This window comes from Condylura cristata, unplaced genomic scaffold (assembly GCF_000260355.1).
Source record: "Condylura cristata isolate star-nosed mole 26May11 unplaced genomic scaffold, ConCri1.0 scaffold00015, whole genome shotgun sequence".
Lineage (NCBI taxonomy): Eukaryota > Metazoa > Chordata > Mammalia > Eulipotyphla > Talpidae > Condylura > Condylura cristata.
Window position 1 is genome coordinate 1,611,337 of NW_004567116.1, and position 19,263 is coordinate 1,630,599.

General features: G+C 43.3%; 1 protein-coding gene across 3 annotated transcripts in view; it reads right to left on the reverse strand.

Moving 5' to 3' along the window:
• Positions 1 to 18,207, reverse strand: part of PACS1 (phosphofurin acidic cluster sorting protein 1) — an 82,144-nt gene extending 63,937 nt beyond the window's left edge. For 2 of the 3 annotated variants that reach the window (XR_001145479.1, XM_004682604.2), the window contains exon 1: positions 18,159 to 18,185. The gene's annotated coding sequence lies outside the window, so the exon portion shown is untranslated. Of the gene's footprint in view, positions 1 to 18,158 lie in introns of all 3 variants that reach the window. The other variant, XR_001145480.1, reaches the window with a different exon arrangement.
• Positions 18,208 to 19,263: the final 1,056 nt, after the last annotated feature.

A 19,263-nucleotide genomic window follows, 5' to 3' on the forward strand; every position in this document is an offset into this window, starting at 1 on the left:
GTTTCACAACTGAGCAAGCAGTCCAACCCTAACAGGAAGACGGTGTGGCCCTCCGTGAGGGCTGAAACGAATGTCAGCCTGCTCTGCACCCTACCATTCGCCAAGAGCAGAGCTGAGGGAACGTGCTCATATCGTGAAGGTTTCTCACTACTCAAATCCATCTGCTTTAAATACAACTTTCTAATTCTGCTTAACCATCAAAATTGCCCATATTTGTACATCTTCCCATATACAGGGCAAGAAAATGTGAAGAAACTGGGTTTTTGTGTTTTTTTTTTAAATATTTCAAGTACTAATAAACCAGCAACCGCTAGTCATCAAAACAGTGACAGAAAGTTCCACAGCACCAGCGTGAACTAGCAGATTGCATATCAAAAAAAGGTAGAGGGGGGAGAAGAAACATTTCACAGATGCTTGGCTTCAGTTCAGTGAGAAATACTAACTAGAACAACCACTACAACCAGCGCAGTGGGTACGTGACAGTATATGGCCCTAGTACTAATCCTCGAAGAGCTGAGCTGCTTTTGAACAAACCAGGTACAAACTGCAAGTAACTCTGCAACTCCTCACAGGGCTCTTCCCAGTCACACTTGAAGCGCAAGCCCTGAAGAAGACACTGCTGCACAGTGTCCACACCACAGAGAATTCATGTTAACAATTTCTTTCAAAACAAAGGTTTTCAAACTATTTCAACATTATAAAATTAGAGAAGTAATGTTCACCTGAACAAGCTTTTTCAAAAATAAAATATATAATTACTGAATGAATAAATCCTAAAAAACAGAAATTATTTACATCAGTCTAAATTCAGTTTTGACTGTTAATAGGAAAATTTCTAAGATACTTTGGTATGGGAAAAAGGCAAGTTAAACAGCTTCTAGTGATTTGTTTATGTAAACATTTATGTGTAAATGCCTAAGAAAAGATCTAGAAGAATATGTCAAATTCTTTTTTTTTAAAGATTTATTTATTTATGTATACAGAACTGGGGTACAGGCCAGAGGTGGCAGGGGAAGAATAGGAACAGAACAGGCAGATCTACTTAAGAATACTGCTGAGGGGATCAGTGGGGAGACAAGAGAGGTCTGCTGCGCCCTGTGGGTCACTCCCTGGCTAGGGATCAAACCTGTGCTGCAGTGGCTGCGGACAGCTGTGCTTTAACACCTGTGCCACCAGGGAGGCCCCTGGACTGCAATTTGAAAGATGTTTTGCCTCTAGGAAGAAGATAAGAGGACCCCCCCCCCCAAGGATGGTGCTACTGATTCAGAAAGGGGAATGCTAGCATGTCTCTGCTCAGCCAGCAGCAGAATGCTAGGAGGTCTTAAAATATGTCATCTGACCAAGAAGTAGAGATGGACATAAGACAAAAGAAATTCAAAGTGCATTTAGATATAATACCAGAAGTTTTTTGACCTCCCTCAGGCATGGTTTACTTGTAATAAATGGATAGTTGAACATATCTCTGTTTTGACAAATTTATACATCTTTGTAGTCACTATTGTGTTCAAGAATTTTATATGAGTGGAGTAGTGTGTGTTCTGTCCAGTGTCCCTTCACACGTGTTTTCATGGTTTCCATGTTATACCATGTGGCAATACATCATTCTTTTTTGTATCCAAGTCATATTGCATTTGTGGGGTACAATTTGTTTATCCACTCATTGGCTGACGGACTCTTGGACTGTTTCCAGCTTGGAGTTACGATCATGTAAGGCCTCAGAGGCTTTTGATTGCCTTCCTTTTCTAAGTCAGCATATCCACATCTCTCAGTTCACCCCAATGCCAACCCTGACACTGGACTCAGGTAAGAAAAAAACAACCACTTATCCAACAAATAAGTGACGAAATATTATGACCTACTCCACGCAAGGAACTGTTCAGGCATAACTGGGCTATGGTAATGAACAAGAGTTTAAGCCCTCTTCTGTAAAACTTAGAATCTTTTTGAGGGGAGTAGGTAGAAGAACAGGCACAAACACAAACAAGATTATTTCACATAGGCTAGGGAACAGGGGAAAAAAAGGTATAAAGAAATATATTAAGAAATGACTACAGACGCATGTGACCCGCTCACCCTCGACAGTCAGGAAGACCTGTCTGGGCTGAGTATGAATGACACAAAGAAGACAGCCACTTAATTATCTGAGCTCAAAGCAGTCTATTAAAAAGAGAAGTGCAATTGCAACTCAGAGAACAAACTTCTCTATACAAGGGGCAGAAAGAAAACCATGTGATCAAAATGTAGTGAACTAGGTGAGTAGGGTAAGAGGGGAAGTCGGAGAGAAAGGCCATGAGGGCTTCAGTGGCAGGACACTAAGCAAGGAAATAAAGAAAATCATCACATCTGCATTTCAAAAAGATTGCTCTGGCTGTGAAGAAAGAATGGTGAAGGGAAACTGCACACGGACCGGTGAGACGGCTGCTGCACGATGTGCCTGGCCGTGTGGCCACGGGGGATGAAGGAAACCTGAGGGGTGAGAAGGGCTTCAAGATAGCTGAGAAGTAGAATCCGTGATTCCCACTAACAAATTAGATGTGGTAAGTATAAAAAGTTAAGAAAAATCAGGATAAATTCTAGGTGTTTGGCTTGGGGAACTGAAATAGGGAACATTGGAAGAAAAACAGGTTTGGAGTTGTAGGAAGAATCAAGAGCTCTTTCTAGTCCTGTTAAGCTCGTGATGCTCACTGAACATCTTGATGCAGAAGTCAAATAGGCTTGGACACATGACTCCGGAGTTATGAGATGCCATTGCTGGATACAGAAGTAGATGATACTGCAGCATTGCTGTGAGAGCTTTGTGTGTGTGCACACAAAACATGCCTATATATACACACATCCCAGTACACCAGGGTCACACCAAGTAGACAGGATTTCGGGAACAATTTTACTTGGAATGGAGGAGGAACTGAATTTTATATTTGCACCCACTTGTAGAGTAAAATGCTAAATTTACAAAACTTTTCAAATTTCACGTTTGTGGCAATCTTTGGACAACATCACCAGAGCTCTCCTGGTACATTTTCATCTGTTTCAGAGTATTTCAAGAAAAAAATTGGAGAAGCAGCGGAATATACAACTATGAACCAGCAGCTGCCACCAGCTGTGGGACCACAACAGGGAGCAGAGCTGCGGAGGACACGGACCTGCCTCCAGGGGCAGACTTAGAGGCAAGTAAGTTTGCTTCAGACCCCCCCTGCGGCTCCTTAGCTGTGCCGGCCATAGTCCTCCCAGTGACGGAGAGGTGCGGGGACGGGGAGTCACAGTGCACACTAGCACAGCCTCGAATATAACATCAGACACCCTCCCACCGTTTTCTCTCCCCGTCTTTGACATATGACTCACATGCTGTACAATCGATCCACTTAAAAAAAGTACAGCTCAGTTGCTGGTAGTGTAGACGGGCAGATGGGCTTGTGACCATCATCCCAAAAAGAAGCCAGCGCCCACCCGCTGGCAGTCACTCTCCATTTCCCTCTGCCCCACGAGCCCTCAGCAATCATTAATCTACTTTCAGTCTCTATGGAGTTGCCTATTCTAGACACAGAAACAGTCGTACAATGTGTGGCTTCTCTCACACAGCATGCTTAGTTCATCCATGTATCAAATAATACTCTACTGTATGCTACAAGTCACCCTTGGTATACAAAGAAGTCAGGTTCCAGGATCCCCTACAGATACCCAAATCCAAAGATGCTCAAGTCCCTTACATGAAAGGGTAGTGTGTGCACACAACCATCCAACTTTACATTACTTGTAACACACAATAAAACGTAAATGCTACATGTGTAACTGTTACACTGGACTTTTTTAAGGGATGAGGTAAGGGGGAAAGTGCACACTTCACACAGACACAACCGCCACAGTCCTAACTGCTCAGTCCACATCTTCGCTCCTCAGCTGGCTGGGCCTGAAGATGCAGAGCCCGCGGCCAGAGAGCCAAAGGCACCGCACATTCTCTATCCATCAGGTGCTCTTCCTCGGTAAGCTACTCCCAGGAACGCTAACTCCCAGCAGCATGCATGCGCAAGTGCTTTCCTTCCCTCAGACATACATCCGGATCAGAATGACTGGGCCTCACAGTTAACTCTGCTTAGCATGCCAGACTGGGCAACTGCAAGACTGTCGAGTCAGTCACGGGAGCTCCAAACACTAAGGGGACAGCTCACTGCTCAGCACCTCCAGGCACCCCAAGTTACTGCCACTTAGCATGCCTTCAAGTCAGTTCATGATCTCTAAATTTTTAGTCTAGTCTTTAGGAAAAGGCAAGCACACAGATCAGAGAGACGGATTAAAAGTCCAAGAAGAAAGAACACTACTCCTTTACTTGTTCCTTGGAAACACCGAGAAGCTTCGTTGGGCAGATGAGACACAAAGCGCAAAGTTAGTTCTTTTTTTTTTTTTTTTTAAAGATTTATTTATTTGCGCATACAGAACTGGGGTACAGGCCAGAGGCTCAGGGGCAGCGAGAGGCTTCACCAGAGACAGAGTGGGGAACAGAACAGGCAGTCGACAAAGTACACTGCTGAGGGGAGCAGCGGGCGGTCAGGAGAGGTCTGCCTCGCCATGGGGTCACCTCCAGGGCAGGCAGGAATCGAACTCATGTGGAAGCGGCTTTAGATTCTCAGTGCTGTGCTTTAACCAGCTGCGCCACCAGGGAGGGCCCAAAGTTAGTTCTTAATGAGAAAAAGCAGTGCTGGGCATCAGTTAAGTGCATCCATGCACTGAGGACAAGTCCTGGGGAAGTCAAATGGCTCAGTGAAATTTTCTCTGAGTTCTTTTATCCTCTTGGAGTAATTCTGGAAAAGACTCTTCGGCCTCTTCATCCTCTCACTGTCCAATTTAAAAGAAACAAATTTTCTCTTAACTATGTCAGCCGAATAATTGACCCATGTTCCAAAACAGCATCATCTCCGAAGAGTTGGGAAAAGCACATTTTCAGTCAGTAGTACAAGTGCCCAAAGCAGTGCTGTCTTGCAACGAGATCCTCCTTCCAGCGCCAAGGCCCAGTGTGGTGACTCCTGAGTGCAAGTGGTTACTGAGCATTTAAATGTGGCTGGCAGGACAAAGAAACTACACATAAAGTTTTTATTTAATTTTAATGAATTTAACTGAAGCAGTGGGAAAATGTGCTTACATTAACTACATTTTGAAATAATACTTTAGCTATAGTGGATTAAATGAAAGTATGATAATACTATCAAATTAACTTCACCTATGTCTTTTCCCCATTTTAATATGGCTACTGGAAATTTTTAAACTACTGTGACTATATTAAAAAACAGGACTTTAATTTCAGTAAAAATATTTTTAATAATTTTCTATCTTTTAAAATAAGGTGTCTTGATAAATGTTGAGTGAGGTAACAATGTTTTAAAATATTCCGTAAGTTTCAGGGATAGGCCTATACACTTCAAGCAAATGCAGTGTAATGACAGGAGTCATATCTCAATAAAGCTGTTATTTAAAAAGTGCATGTGTATTAAGCTAGAGCAATCAGACATCAATAAAAAGTAAAAGGAATCCAGACTGGAAAAAAATAAGTGAAACTATCATTATTTGCAGTCGACATGATATTAATATATAAAGACTCCAACTCCAACAAAAAGCTAGTAGACACAATAAGTGAATACAATAAAGTGGCAGGATACAAATTAACATACATAAATCTGTTGCATTTTTATAAACACATGAGAAGAAAAAGAAACTAATAAAAAAATTTCCATTTATAATCACATCAAAAAGAATTCAACAACTAGGAATTAACTAAGGAGGTAAAAGATTTATACAGGGCCCACCCTGGTGGCGCAGCGGGTTAAAACACAGCACAAAGAAGCTAAATAAAGCCACTGCAGCATGAGTTCGATCCCGCCCCGGAGGTGACCTACATGGCCCGGCAGATCTCTCCTGACCCGCCTGCTGCTCCCCTCAGCAGTGTACTTCATCTGTCTGCCTGTTCTGCTCTCCACTCTGTCTGGTAAATCCTCTCACTGCCCCTGCACCTCTGGCTTGTACCCCAGTTCTGTATGCATAAATAAATTTTGGGAAAAAAAAATCTATATAATGAAAACTGTAAGACACTTTTAACACCTTTAAAAGATAAAGTATAGAGAGGTGGAAAGATATTCCATGTCCATGAAATCCTTTTCAAAGATCATCTGTACAAGGTCAACAGAGATATGAAAGAAGGCTCACCATCACTTCTGGTAAGGGAGATGGAATACAACTAAAGGATTTCCAACAATAAATGCTGGACAAGAGGTAGAAAACAAAGAATCCTAGTGTGCTGTTGGGAGGACTGTAAATTGGTACAGTCATTTGGGAAAGCAGTCTGGACTTATCTTTAAAAATTAAAAATGGAAATACCATATGATAGAGCCTTTTGAGTATGCACCCAAGCCTACAGAATCACCAACTTGAAAAATTATATGTTTACTAGAACATTATTTACAATAGCTAAGACTGGGAAGCAACTTATGCGCCCACTGAAAAAGGACTGGATCAAGAAGATGTACTAGGGGTTAGGTCTCAGCACTATAAGCTCTCGGCAGCCCTTGCAGCACGAGTTCTATCCCCATCCAGGGAGCAACCCACATGGCACAGCAGACCTCTCCTGTCTCCCCGCTGCTCCCCTCAGCAGTGTATTTCAACGGCTCTGCCTCTTCTGCTCCCCACCTTTGTCTCTGTTGCTTCCTCTCACCCTCCGCGCACCTTTGACCTATACCCCAGTTCTTGTGTGCATAAATAAATAAATCTTTAAAAGAAGGTGTGGTCTATCCATACTATGGGATGCCATTCGGCTCTAAGGAAAGGTGAAACACTACCATTTATAGCAAAATGAAAGGAGCTGGAAGAGATCTTGCAAAGTAATGTCAGAAAGGTAAAGACAAACACCGAACAATTTCACATCATGAGCAACACAAAGGAACACACCAGAAGACTGACAAAGCAAAATAATTATAAACTAACAAGGCATTGATAACTGGGCGGAGGTTTCAGAGATTGGGGGGAGGGAGAGGGAGAGGAAGAAGGCTAAAAGATGTAAGCAGTGGTGGGGGGGAACAGACAAATAAAAAGCACACATGGCCTTCACTGTGTTTATGTTCAATAGTGGCCATTTCTCAAAGTTATCATGAGTCAGGTACAGTCATAATGACAAAGGAAGAAAAATGAGAAAAATCACATTTATTTCCTATTTGTATCACTTTGTGATAGACAGATGTACAAAATGTGTAAGGTGGGAAATTCTAAAGCTAATATAAGAGAAACATCGACTGAAAAAATTAATTTCACTCAAAGTATTAGGGAATATTCCATGTGAGTCGGGAAAAGAAAGATGGAATGAGACCACCAACAAAAAAAGCTAAAGTCAGGGTTACAGTCGAGAAGACCCAGAAAGCCAGCACCACCATCCAGTGGGTATTCAAGGGATGTCAGAGGATGAACAAGCGAATCTGGGCTAGAAAGATAAATGGAAGGAAAGAAAAAGGATTTAAAAACTTTCTGATAAAAGCCTCTAATAGGCTACTATAAAAGCTACTGAAAACAAATTCGGCTTACATGTCAGCAGTTTATAACCCAAGCCAGAAACATTGCGGCAAAGGCCGGAACAGACGCAGAACAGAGAAGGCGCGCGGACAGCAGGCCGACTGCGCCTGCGTGAAGGCGGAGGGGCGCCGCGCCCGGAGCATGGGCGCCGTGAGTATGGGGCAGTACTTGGCTGGCCCTCTATCAGGATCAGGAAGTAGTAGTAAGTGTTTTTTGACTATTTCAAGGCCATGAATCTTCCATAAGACTAAGGTAGGAAAAAGTGCCGCCCCCATTAGGAAAATCAATTGCAGTTGTGCTGGCGGAGCACAGGCAGGAGGCCTGGGCGACCAACAACATCTTAAGTTGATGTCACCTGCCTCCCCGGAGAAGGGCAAAGAGGGACTGGCTTACTGTGCAGGAATTCCCTGGAGTCATAACTTATCAACTCTCCTGTGCCACTTATATAGTAAGAAATTCACAAAATGCTGCTTCAGTAATTGCAACTTCATGAGCAGAGAGCTGGCTGACAACCTCCTCTACCACTTATGAATGGCAAACAGCAGGTTCTGACAGGAGGTTTTCACTTACACCAACGCCATTATTGAAAGCTAGAAGATGCCAGAGAACTAAAGAAAATGAAGTAAGAATTAAAAAGTAACTTTCAGAGTATAAAAACAACAGCCATTGCTTGTGACAACACAGTCAATCTGTTTGGTAGGTACAGGACAGCGAGAGGGGCTGGAGTAACCCCAGCTTCCCATGAAGACAAAGGAAGAGCAGTCTGCAGGAACACCCCTTTCTTTACTGTATCCTGTTCTTGCATGTGGGGAGCATCATTCCCAACTGTGTATTTACTGCTCTGCAAGAATATACATAATCTCCCAAAGAAAGCTACCCCCATCTTGCCTGCTGTCCTTCTCTGACTCCTCCTGAGCCACGAGCTTCATGATGGCGGGGCTCAGCACGGAGCTGAGTGAGCACTGGTTAGTTTTCAATAAATGTCAATTTTAAAAAATGAATGAAGGTGATACCACCAATGTGACAATTCATCTGAAGTGTAATGTTATTTGTTCCAATAAAAGGGATGATGCTTGTTAGGGACTGAAATGTCACTTCCTGTCCCCAACCCCAGGACACCCCCATTTTTATGCTCACCCTCTACCGTGACTGTATCTGGAGACAGGTCTTTAGGGGCAGGAGTAAGACAGAGATCAGAAGGGTGGGCTCTAATCGATAGGACTGGTATCCCTAGAAGCAAGAGACACCAAAGACATATCTCCTTTCCCTACTGCCCCTACCCCCAGGCGCCAGAGTGCACAGAGGAGAGCCCATGTGAGGACATGGGGAGATGGTGGCTGTCTACAAGCCAGGAAGAGAGGGCTCGCCATACCTGACAGCACCTTGATCTTGCTGTCCATCCCACGGAACTGTGAGAATAAATGTGTGCTATTCTGTTGTGGAGACCTAAGCTAGTTTAAACCACACTCCAAGTAGCAAATGGGCATTCTCTGCGCCTCACTGACAGCTGTCAAGGTGTACAGCAGGGAGCTCATTGGCAGCAGCCTTTGTGATGCACCATGCCGGCCGTCAGGTACTAGCCGTGAGGCTGGAACTGGATTTCGCATGAAGGGCACACCAGGCCAGGGCCTGCAAGACCTGCATACAAGCTAGTTATACCCAGTTCAGAATCACGCACAAGCAAAACTGTAGACTTCCTGCATGTTCTGCACTGACTTCTCTACTGTTCTAGTAAGTACTCGAGACATCCCCTTTAACTCTCTGGTAGATCTCTGTTAGCTCAAAGCAGAATCAAGAGAAAACATTTGCATCGTTGCTCACTGAAGGGGAAACAGAGTGTCTGTAGGGTCACGGTGGTGTGGTGATAACAATCACATAAGAAGATTCCAAGTGGAAGGTGAAATTCAGTGTTCCAACACTTCACTCAACTACACAAACAATGACCAAGCACTTAGGTGCAACTGACCCTAATCCAAGCACAAGGGATGCAACAGTGAACAAAACCAACAAAATGCCTTGTCTTTGAGGAGTTTACATTCTAGCTGGGCAGGAGTAGGGACAGTCAACAAGGTCTGAGGAGACTGTATGGTGTGTTACAAGTTAACAGGCGCTAGGGACAAAAGCAGCAGGATGATGTAGGGACAGGGGCCTCTGGGCAGCCGGCTGAAAGGAGACACTTGGGCAGCCAGGAGGAAGGAGAATGAAGCATGTGTGAAGCTGGCAGAGGCAGGCCAAGGCCAAGGCCAAGGAGGCCATTTCCAACATTCTCAAAGAATGGAGCGGCCTGTGAGACAGCAGCAGAGGTCAGACTGATGAGGCGCGCTGGGGGTGAGGAGGCAGGCGGGGATCACTAGGCTCTAGCAGACCACGGGGACACCTTTGGGACTTACTCTGAAGTTAGAAAAGGGGCTTCATCAACTTCTCATTTGCTACACTGGGAGGTAACTGAAACTGAGGGCTCTTCCTGCGTTTTGTTTCATCCTGCAGAAATCCAGACCCTGACAAGATGCTCAGATGCGCCCTCCCTGGTGGCACAGCGGCTTGGAGTGCAGCACTGCGAAGCTGGTGGTGGCCGCTTCAGTGCAAGTTCGACCCCCCGCCTTGGAGGTGACCCACATGGCACGGCAGACCTCTCCTGACCCGCCTGCTGCCCCCCTCAGCAGTGTACTTCATCAATCTGCCTGTTCTGGTCCCCACTATGTCTCTGGTGAAGCCGCTCACCACTCCTGCACCACTGGCCTGTACCCCAGTTCTCTATGCATAAATAATTTTTCTAAAATCTAAAAAAAAAAAAAAAACACTCAGATGAAGCCAACCGGCAACCGCTGGAACACCAGCGACATATAACCAAGAAGTGTATTTTGGCAGATGAACACAAACACCTGTTTCAATAAAAGAATGGCAAGCTCACCACTTCCTTAGGAGAACAATGGAGAAACTGAGGTACAAAGGAAAGACTTTCAAGGACAGCCTGAAAGTGAAACAGGAAGAGTCTGAGGGCCACAGCAGCGAGCAAAAGACAAAAACCCTAACTTCAGTTAACCTTCTAGCAGGGGAACAACGGCAATACGCAAGGGAAATTTAGTCCTGCAGGCTACAGGGTGAATGAGAAAGCACAAGACAGATGCCAAGGCTTCTTCTGCCTCCTACTAGCACAAAACCTGCGTCCAAGGACAACTCAGAAGACAACATCCGCAAGAAGAGGCTGCCCTGGAGGGTGGGGCAGACAGGCACTGCTCAGAGTAAGACAGAGGAGCAGGAAAGCTGTTGTGGGAAAATGCAAAAATAAAGGACATTCTCCCCCAGAGCTCCTTTCCCCACACCTGCTCATGTTCCATCTCAGATAAAAGGGCTCTGATCTAATAGACGCTGGTAAAGCCAAAACAGGCTCCAGCCAAAGATGCTACGGGCACACTTCCTGCGGGAAGGAGACTGCACCAGCGCCTACAAAGCGAGATGCCTGTAACGCCCACCCCGTCCAGACCGAGCTTCCATAAACCCTCCAGCGCTGGGGCAGCGGTATCTGGCGTGCACACTCCAGGCGCCCCAGGCGTGTGCAGAAGCCCGGCTCTCAGCATCACAGAGCAGCTGCTGGGGCGGCCGTGACAGCCAGGCGAGGGGCAAGCGCTGGTCTAGCTCAGTGCTGGTCTAGCTCATGCTTGGGCCAGTGTGCAGTAAGCAGGTTTGTAGCCTGGGAGGCCAAGTTGTTCCTGTGATTGAGGTAAGACCTGCTTCAGGCTGGCAGCGGGGAAGCGAGGAGGTCACATACCTACACACCGACTTCCTACTTCTCCCACCAGCGGAGGCTCATGGGAGAGCAGTGAGATGTGTATGCGCAGCAAGTTTCTGGTGCAGTGGGGTTAACCAGGAGATGGTCTTAAGTTTGTTAATTTTTTATATTTTTAAAGATCTATTTATTTATGCATAAGAGACCTGAGATGTAGGCTGTAGGTGTGGGGGATGAAAAGTTTCACTAGAGACCGAGTGGGGAGCAGAACAGACACAGTAACTGAAATCCACTGCTGAGGGGGGCAGCAGTGGTCTGCTGCACACTGTGGGTCACTCCCTGGCTGGGGATTGAACTGGTGCTGCAGTGGAAACCTTGCTAGTGCTGTGTCTTTAACCCCTGCACCACCAAGGAGGCCCCTCAAAGTTTGTTAATTATTTTTTTAATTAAAAAAAAGTAAAGGTTATATTCCTGGACATGTCACAGAAGGGGAAGGGGACAAGTGTGGGAAAAATCACATATTTAAAAAAATATGAAACTATGAGACAACAATATAATTAAAGAAAATTTCAGGTAGAAAAACACTCCTGGGCCTTGCCTTGTGGCGCAACTGGTTAAAGCACAGCACTGCAAGCGAGCCAACAGCTGCTTCAGTGCGAGTTCGATCCTGGCTGCCCCCCAGTGGTGATCTACATGGCACCGCAGACCTCTCCTGACCCTCCCGCTGTTTCCCTGTTATTTCAGTCAGCCAGCCTGTTCTGCTCCCCACTCTGTCTCTGGTGAATCCTCTCACCACCCCTGCATCTCTGGCCTGAACCCCAGTTCTATAGGCATAAATAAATAAATATTTTTTTAAAAATGACTGCACTTTTGCATTAGCTTCCAGCCTTTGTCTATATTCATATTTACTTACTCAAATTCATTTAGGGACATAGTTTGACCCATCATAAATGTGTTCCCTATTTCTACAGTCTTCCTAACTTTTAAGCTGTAAATACCACTTACCACTCTACTGTACCCATAAGAGGATTTCCTAGGCTTTGGGGGAGGGGGTTATAACAGGCTTAAAGGATGGCATCATCACCCTCTACAGATTCATCTCCTTGTCCCTGAAGAAGCTCCAAATGTGTCTAACAGAAAAGAGGAGTAGAAAGATGCATTCACTGACTTCTTCAGTTATTTGCTGGATGCCTACTAAGGGGCACAGAGCCATACCTGAGGCCAGAGCAGTGAACAAAAGACACAACTTCAGGAGTTTACCTTCTATTATAGTAGGAGAAGAAAAATAATAAACAAGGTAACAACTAAAAAGGCAAAGGAATTCTAAGGGAAATTTACTCCTGCAGACTACAGGGTGAATGAGAAAGCACAAAACAAATGCCAAGGCTGCTTCTGCCTCCGACTAGCACAAAACCTGCTCCGAATCAATACATTCAACACAGTCGTCTGTACTAACCAGCACTGGATCCAGGACCCAGTTTCTTCTAAACCAGGGATCAGTAAACTTTCTTTACAAAAGACCAGTAGTAACTAGTTTGGGCTTGCAGCCAGGGTCTCTGCTGCAGCACACTCAATGCTGTCACTGTAGGGTGAAAGTAGCCAAAGCAATGCATGAACAAATGGATGTGGCTATGTGCCAATAAAACTTTATTTATAAACACTGGCTGAGAATAGGACTTGGCCTGCAAGTCACAGCTTGCCAACCCTATTTGTACAGTCTCTGTTCTTCGTGCAATGACCACCCAAACAGTGTTAACCAGAAATAGAGGGAACATTCGCATGCCATCCTCGACTGGAAAATTCCATTTAGCTTTCCTCTGCTGTGACTCATATTTGTCATTTCCTTCCCATATCCACTGCCAGGCCTTAAATCAGACTTTGTTACCTTTCATTTATGCACAGTCCCTTGTTTTTACACATGCTGTTCCCTCACTGAATTCTCTTCCTTTTATCCCCTACCTATTAAAGTCTCTCTGTCCAACTCAGCTTGACTATAAATTAGAGGGGTAATGGTGCTGTGATTATGTATTTTTTTTAAGTGTCCCTATCTTTTACAAATTGATGTTGAAATGACCAAAGAAGAAATATGTGATGTCTGGGAATTGCTTCTAAATAATTGAGTCTGAAAATGGGCGAAGGGGGTTGGAATACAGAGGAAACAGCCTTTAGCCTGATGGAAGAAAGCTGGATGGTGACTTCACAGAGATTCACTACACACTTTCTCTATTCTTGTATATTTTAAAATTAAAGGTTCTAGACAACTAAAAGCTGAAGACATTCCAGTTCAAAGGCAGAGGAATTAATGCCCTTTCCTCCTTTACTACACTCTGCTCTGTGCTACCTGCCACTACCTGCTGATCCCAAGATGGTGAACTCTCTGAGCACAGCATTTTCCAGCAGACTTTACATCTAACTAACACTTGGTGTCATCTACTGAAGTGATCTGGAAAAGACCAAAGAGACTAAAGGAAGCATCTTCCACTCTTACTTTCCCTGATCAAAGTTAAATGCGAAAAACTCATCATTTCAACTATGCCATATACACTCAGGCTATCTGTAGCTTTTAACTTCAGTAAGCCAAACTAAAAGCAGAAAAGAACCATTTGCTTCAACTTTCCCAGTGTCAACAGTGGGTAAGAAGACAACGGTTTTGCTCCTAAAAAGGAGATGGCTAGTTTAGCCTCTATTACTGACTTCAAAGTCACCAATATTTTAAACCACCATCATTGTCCCAGTGGAATCAGGGTGGTTATCAGCTCTAGATATCTGGCAGAATCAGGTATCTGTTCATTCCTATTCATCCAGTACTTAGCTACAACATATCCTTTCTAACCTAAAAGAAGAAAAGATAAAGGTTTCATTCATTCAGTAATGTTAATTAACACATTAGGGTTTGGGTGGTTTGATTTGAGAGAGGAAATCAAGAAGTCCCAATCAGGTAGCTCTGCTTTCCAATTTGAAATGTCTTAAGTGCCTCCAAAAGACAAGCGAATTCACACTGCTATATTTAGTAAAAGTTTCTCTCAGCCCACATTATATAAAATGAAATTAAAAACCCTGCTACTGAAAAATGGATAGCTTTTTAAAGAACAAAACTTAATGCATTGAGTATAATACTACCATCCTGAACTGGAATGAAGAAATCTCATTTTCTGGGCCTACCACTAACAGCATATACTAAGCAAGATCAGCTCTCTCCCAAGTGATCATCCATCTCTCGTGCTGCCTATCAGCCCCCACACTACTCTTGGACCTGAGAACTTGCCCTGTGTCTTCTATGCCAGGCAATCAATCTTAATATGCAAAAAAACTCGTTACCCTAACAAAACCAAAAAACACACTTCTAATTTCCACGTATCTTCTGATAACACATTTAGTCCAAACTCCAGGAATATTTCTCACTAATTACTATTAGTCTGTCCATTTCAATTCCTATTCCTTGAGTCCAGTCTCAAAAACCTGCATGAGCAAATAACCAGATCAGAAAACAAAATATGCCTCGCCATTAAAAAGAACAAAGTAGGCCCTCCCTGGTGGCGCAGTGGGTTAAAGCACTGCACTACAAAGCTTAAGCCACTTCCGCATGAGTTCGATTCCCGCCTGCCCCGGAGGAGTCCACATGGTGTGGCAGACCTCTCATGACCCGCCCGCTGCTCCCCTCAGCAGTGGATTTTGTCGATCTGCCTGTTCTGCTCCCCACTCTGTCTCTGGTGAATCCTCTCACCCTCCACATCTCTGGCCTGTACCCCAGTTCTATATGAATAAATAAATAAAATCTTAAAAAAAAAAAAAAAAAAACAAAACCTCAAAACCTCTTGACATATTTATGCAAACTGAGAAAGTGAAGAGAAAGGGTAAAATGAGGTGAAGAAAAACAATATACTTTGCTTAACAGTGCATATGTATGTATGTATGATTTTTTTTTATGTATCTGGGCAAGTATACATATAAACTTTTAAACAAAATGAATTAAGACTATTAAACACATTCAATTGTAAAGTGAAAGGAACTTCCATTCTCAGAAAATATCATAAATACTATGTTGGCAAAATTCACTGACGCTGCTATAAGATGGTAGAAGCAAGTTCCTAAATTCCCCTTGAATATGGGCTGGGCTTAGCACTAGCTTCAAATGTATCAAATGCAGAATAAGTGATACTATGTGACTTTCCATGCAATTAGGGGTTTCAGTGAATTAATATGAATGAGAATTTAATTATAACAATGTATCACCTGTGTTTACATGGAAACTTTACTTTCATAAAACCTGGAAAATAAAAACTTGTTTAGATGTTACCAAAATTCTCAAAGGAATTTTGAGGAATAAGGAATAAGATGAAGGAAATACAGAGTGGTTTGCTTATTCATTTTGAAAACCAGAATTAAAATATGGGAATCCCAAGAGAGTAGTACTCCAATTGCCTTATATGAACACAAGCTTTTAGAAAATAAATGTCTTTCTGAGAATTCTTTCTGTGATTCGTTTTTTGTGACCAAGTGAATGCTATAGTGACCACTCTAGTGCAAGAGCCCAAACCAGACAGATCCACACTAGTTAAGAGGCTTCATCTTGATCCTAATACCTAGAGTGCCAGCAAAAAAGAATAAACACACAACATTTACAAACTGTTTCATCTGTTCCTCCCAATAACCTTGAGTAGTCAGCCAGATAGCTAGCTGCTTTTACACCTTTCCGCTCTGGTAAGACTGAGGTAAATAATCTCCAATCACAGGCTTTTTTTTTTTTTTTGTAAAAGGAAGGATTGAATTCTTCTGGTGCTAAGTCCATTCGATGCTACCAGTACATAAACAGAATAAACAGTCTAGATTAAATGGCAACTGCTGTCTTATGTTATCTCTTCTTAAAATGAACAAAAAGTAAAACTCACTGGAAGACACCAAGGGCTTAAGTCTCATAATAAATCTACCTTTGGTCCCACCAAACATACATGCAAAGTGAAAATCAGTTTACAATTATCTAAGCCTAGACCTACACTTTATATAGAAAAAAATTTTCACTTACTGTACACTGAATTTTGGAATATAACTACTATGGAATAGAAGACTGCACGTTGTTTTGTGTAGAACTTTATCAAGATTTCGCCACCATTCTAGAAAATCATATCACCAAAGACATTGCCACATGTCATTTGAGTCACCAATGCAGTACAGCCTTCCGGGCGTCGCATTCCAAGATAAGCCATGTGCGCCTGCTGGCGCCTCAAGGCCCTGTTTCCAGCGTGCTGTGAAAATGCATACATATATGTCTTCTGAGAATTTACATATAGCAATATATACATTTAATTACAAATAAAAATCCTGTTATTTTTCCTCTATACTACAGTAAAGACCCTTTAGACATGTCCTTAAATTTTACTATCTGGGAAATTCATTACAGGCTGACAGTGTTGAGAAGCAGTTACAAACCACCAATCTATCAAAAGACTTGTAAAGAAAATTAATCCTAATTCCGGAACTTTGTGTGTTTTTTTTTAAATGCTACTCACATGACCCAAATCACAAGTAACACATTTATGTAAAGTGGGGGGGGGGGAGAAGAAGAAATCCAGCTGCCTTTTTCAAGTGCAATTGCCTAAATAAATCTATCATAAACTGGATTTAAACATGGTGAGCAGAGAAAGAAGGAATTAAGTCCAAACTACAAGATCTAACTGAATCCCTTTCCTTTTGAATCAGAGAGCCCCAGCTTGGCACTCACAAGCAAAGGGCTCCATTATTTTTCTCATCTCTTTCAAAAACAGCTCCCCCTTCAAGATCACACAAATTAGATCATTCTGCAGCAGGGTTCCTCCTTACAGAAAAGCTCCCAGGAAGCACAGACAGGCTGTCTACTGCAGCAAACCAGTCATTTAGAAGAAAAAATAAACAGATGTTGTTGACTTTTCAGATTCACTAAGTTAGTGCAGAGGATACATGCTGTATAGTTCTTCCTGGCCTCAGCTCCAGATCTCTCCCACCAAAACCATCAAAACAGTAAGGGTTAGAGAGGAGAGGCCAGACCAAACACATACGACAGCAGAATACATAGGGATGTTGATACTTAGCAGCCAATAGCTTTCTCGTGGCCTAGAGTATTAAAAGAATTTATCTAGATTTCTAACACATCGGAAGCCAACCTCCTGACTATTCCCTCACCCAGTAAGGTACCAAGGAAATTCAACCTCAATTAAATGCCAGTGGCAGCAGTGAAAACACAGTCTCTCAAGATAGAGAACAGTAATACTTTCTGTAACAACCAGAAAAGGGACACAAAGAAATTAAATGAAAATATGCTATCATACTTAAATCCTTTTGTTCTGTTATATAACCCAAATCCAATCCACAGCATATCGTTTAGGCTTAGAAACACACCCAGAATCTGACCATTCCTCACTCTCTTCCCATCTTACCATCCTGTCCACATCAGCTCTTACCACGTCATCACGACAGGCCTGACTGGATCCCACACTCCAGCAGCTGGCCTAACCACAGCGGCCAGGAGCTACCTTAGTCTGTAAGTCAGTTACATGCCTCCTCTCTAGCTTGAAGGCCCCAAAGGTTCCTATCTCGTTCAAGGCCAAAGCCAGAGTTCCACAGTGGCCGCCTACACCATCTGATCATCTTTACTTTTCCAGTTTTCTCTCCCTTTAATCTCTGCCTTGTCTACTTGGTCCCAGTCCACTAACCTCCTGGATGTGCCCAGTGCCATCAGTACTTGCTATTCCCAGCCCTTGCCTATCCCTACGCTCCACAAGGACAGTTCGCCTTCTCCGACTTCCTGCAGCTGCCTGAACTGAAAGCAGCACACTACTGTTTCCTACTCAACCCCTTCCCTGCTCTAATCTTCCCATCTGACATACCTAACACCAAGTTCTCGTTTACTTACTGTTTGCCGCCTGGAAGGTAATCTCCAGAGAGGTAAGGTTTGTCTGGTTTCTGGCTGCTCTCTCCTCATGCCTGCAGTGGTAACTGACAGAAGTATGTTCACTAAGTATCTACTGACAAAATGAAGCTACCAGGAAGTGGAGAGGAAGAGTCCCAGAAACCTGTCCAGAGATAAGGCCAAAAGAGAAGCTGAATCTGAAGTCCAAGCACCTTTGGCACATGGTTTTTGAGAAATTACAGGGAATTGCTCACTTTTCCTCCAGGTATGTTATAATAGGAGGAAATACCTGAATGAGCATCCAACAAAACACAAATAGAGATATCATCTCAAACAGTTATTTTTCTAGAAAAGATTCTCTCAAATGGACTCAAAAAAGGACGCTTCACACACTGAGATGTGGTACTCATTTCTCAGAGAGGCCGCCTGAAAGTTGGGTCCTTCGGGAATATCAGTAAACACGTCACTTGGCCTAAGTCCAAAACACACCAAACTAATCTTATGTAAAATCTCAGATTGTGTCCCATTTCCAGCCCAACTTTGCTTCCCCAATGAGATACTTTCTCTTGTTCCCTGGAGAGAAAAGTCAACCAAAAAGATAATGGCCAATGTTTAATAATATTATAGCTATTCCTTTCTCTAAGTTAAAAAAAAAAAAAGGAAAGATAGAGGGGATTATCTACAAGTAATAAAAACAAAGCAAAATATTACACAGTTAATGAACAAGTCTCCCCATTGGAGGCAAAGGCATAAACAATTTATTGCACATTTTGGTGGCAGAGAGGAAACAGCATTAAATCCATTAACAGCCACAAGAGCTTTTATGTTCCCAGAGGACTCTGGCTTCCAGAGTTGCTTATTCATTTTCATCCAGCAATGGCACAGGCAGAGATGACAGAATGCCATAGACTACTTTCCACATATTTTAATTTTGAGGAGACAATTTGGTTAAACAACAGACTTAAGGTGGATTACACTACCACATTCCACTGGACACGCATGAAAGTGCCAACAAAAACCTACTTGGGAAGACAATGTGAGCGATGACTAATGTAAATCAGATCACCACAGGCTGCCAGGGTCGGGCCATCGCTTTCACGCCTCACCC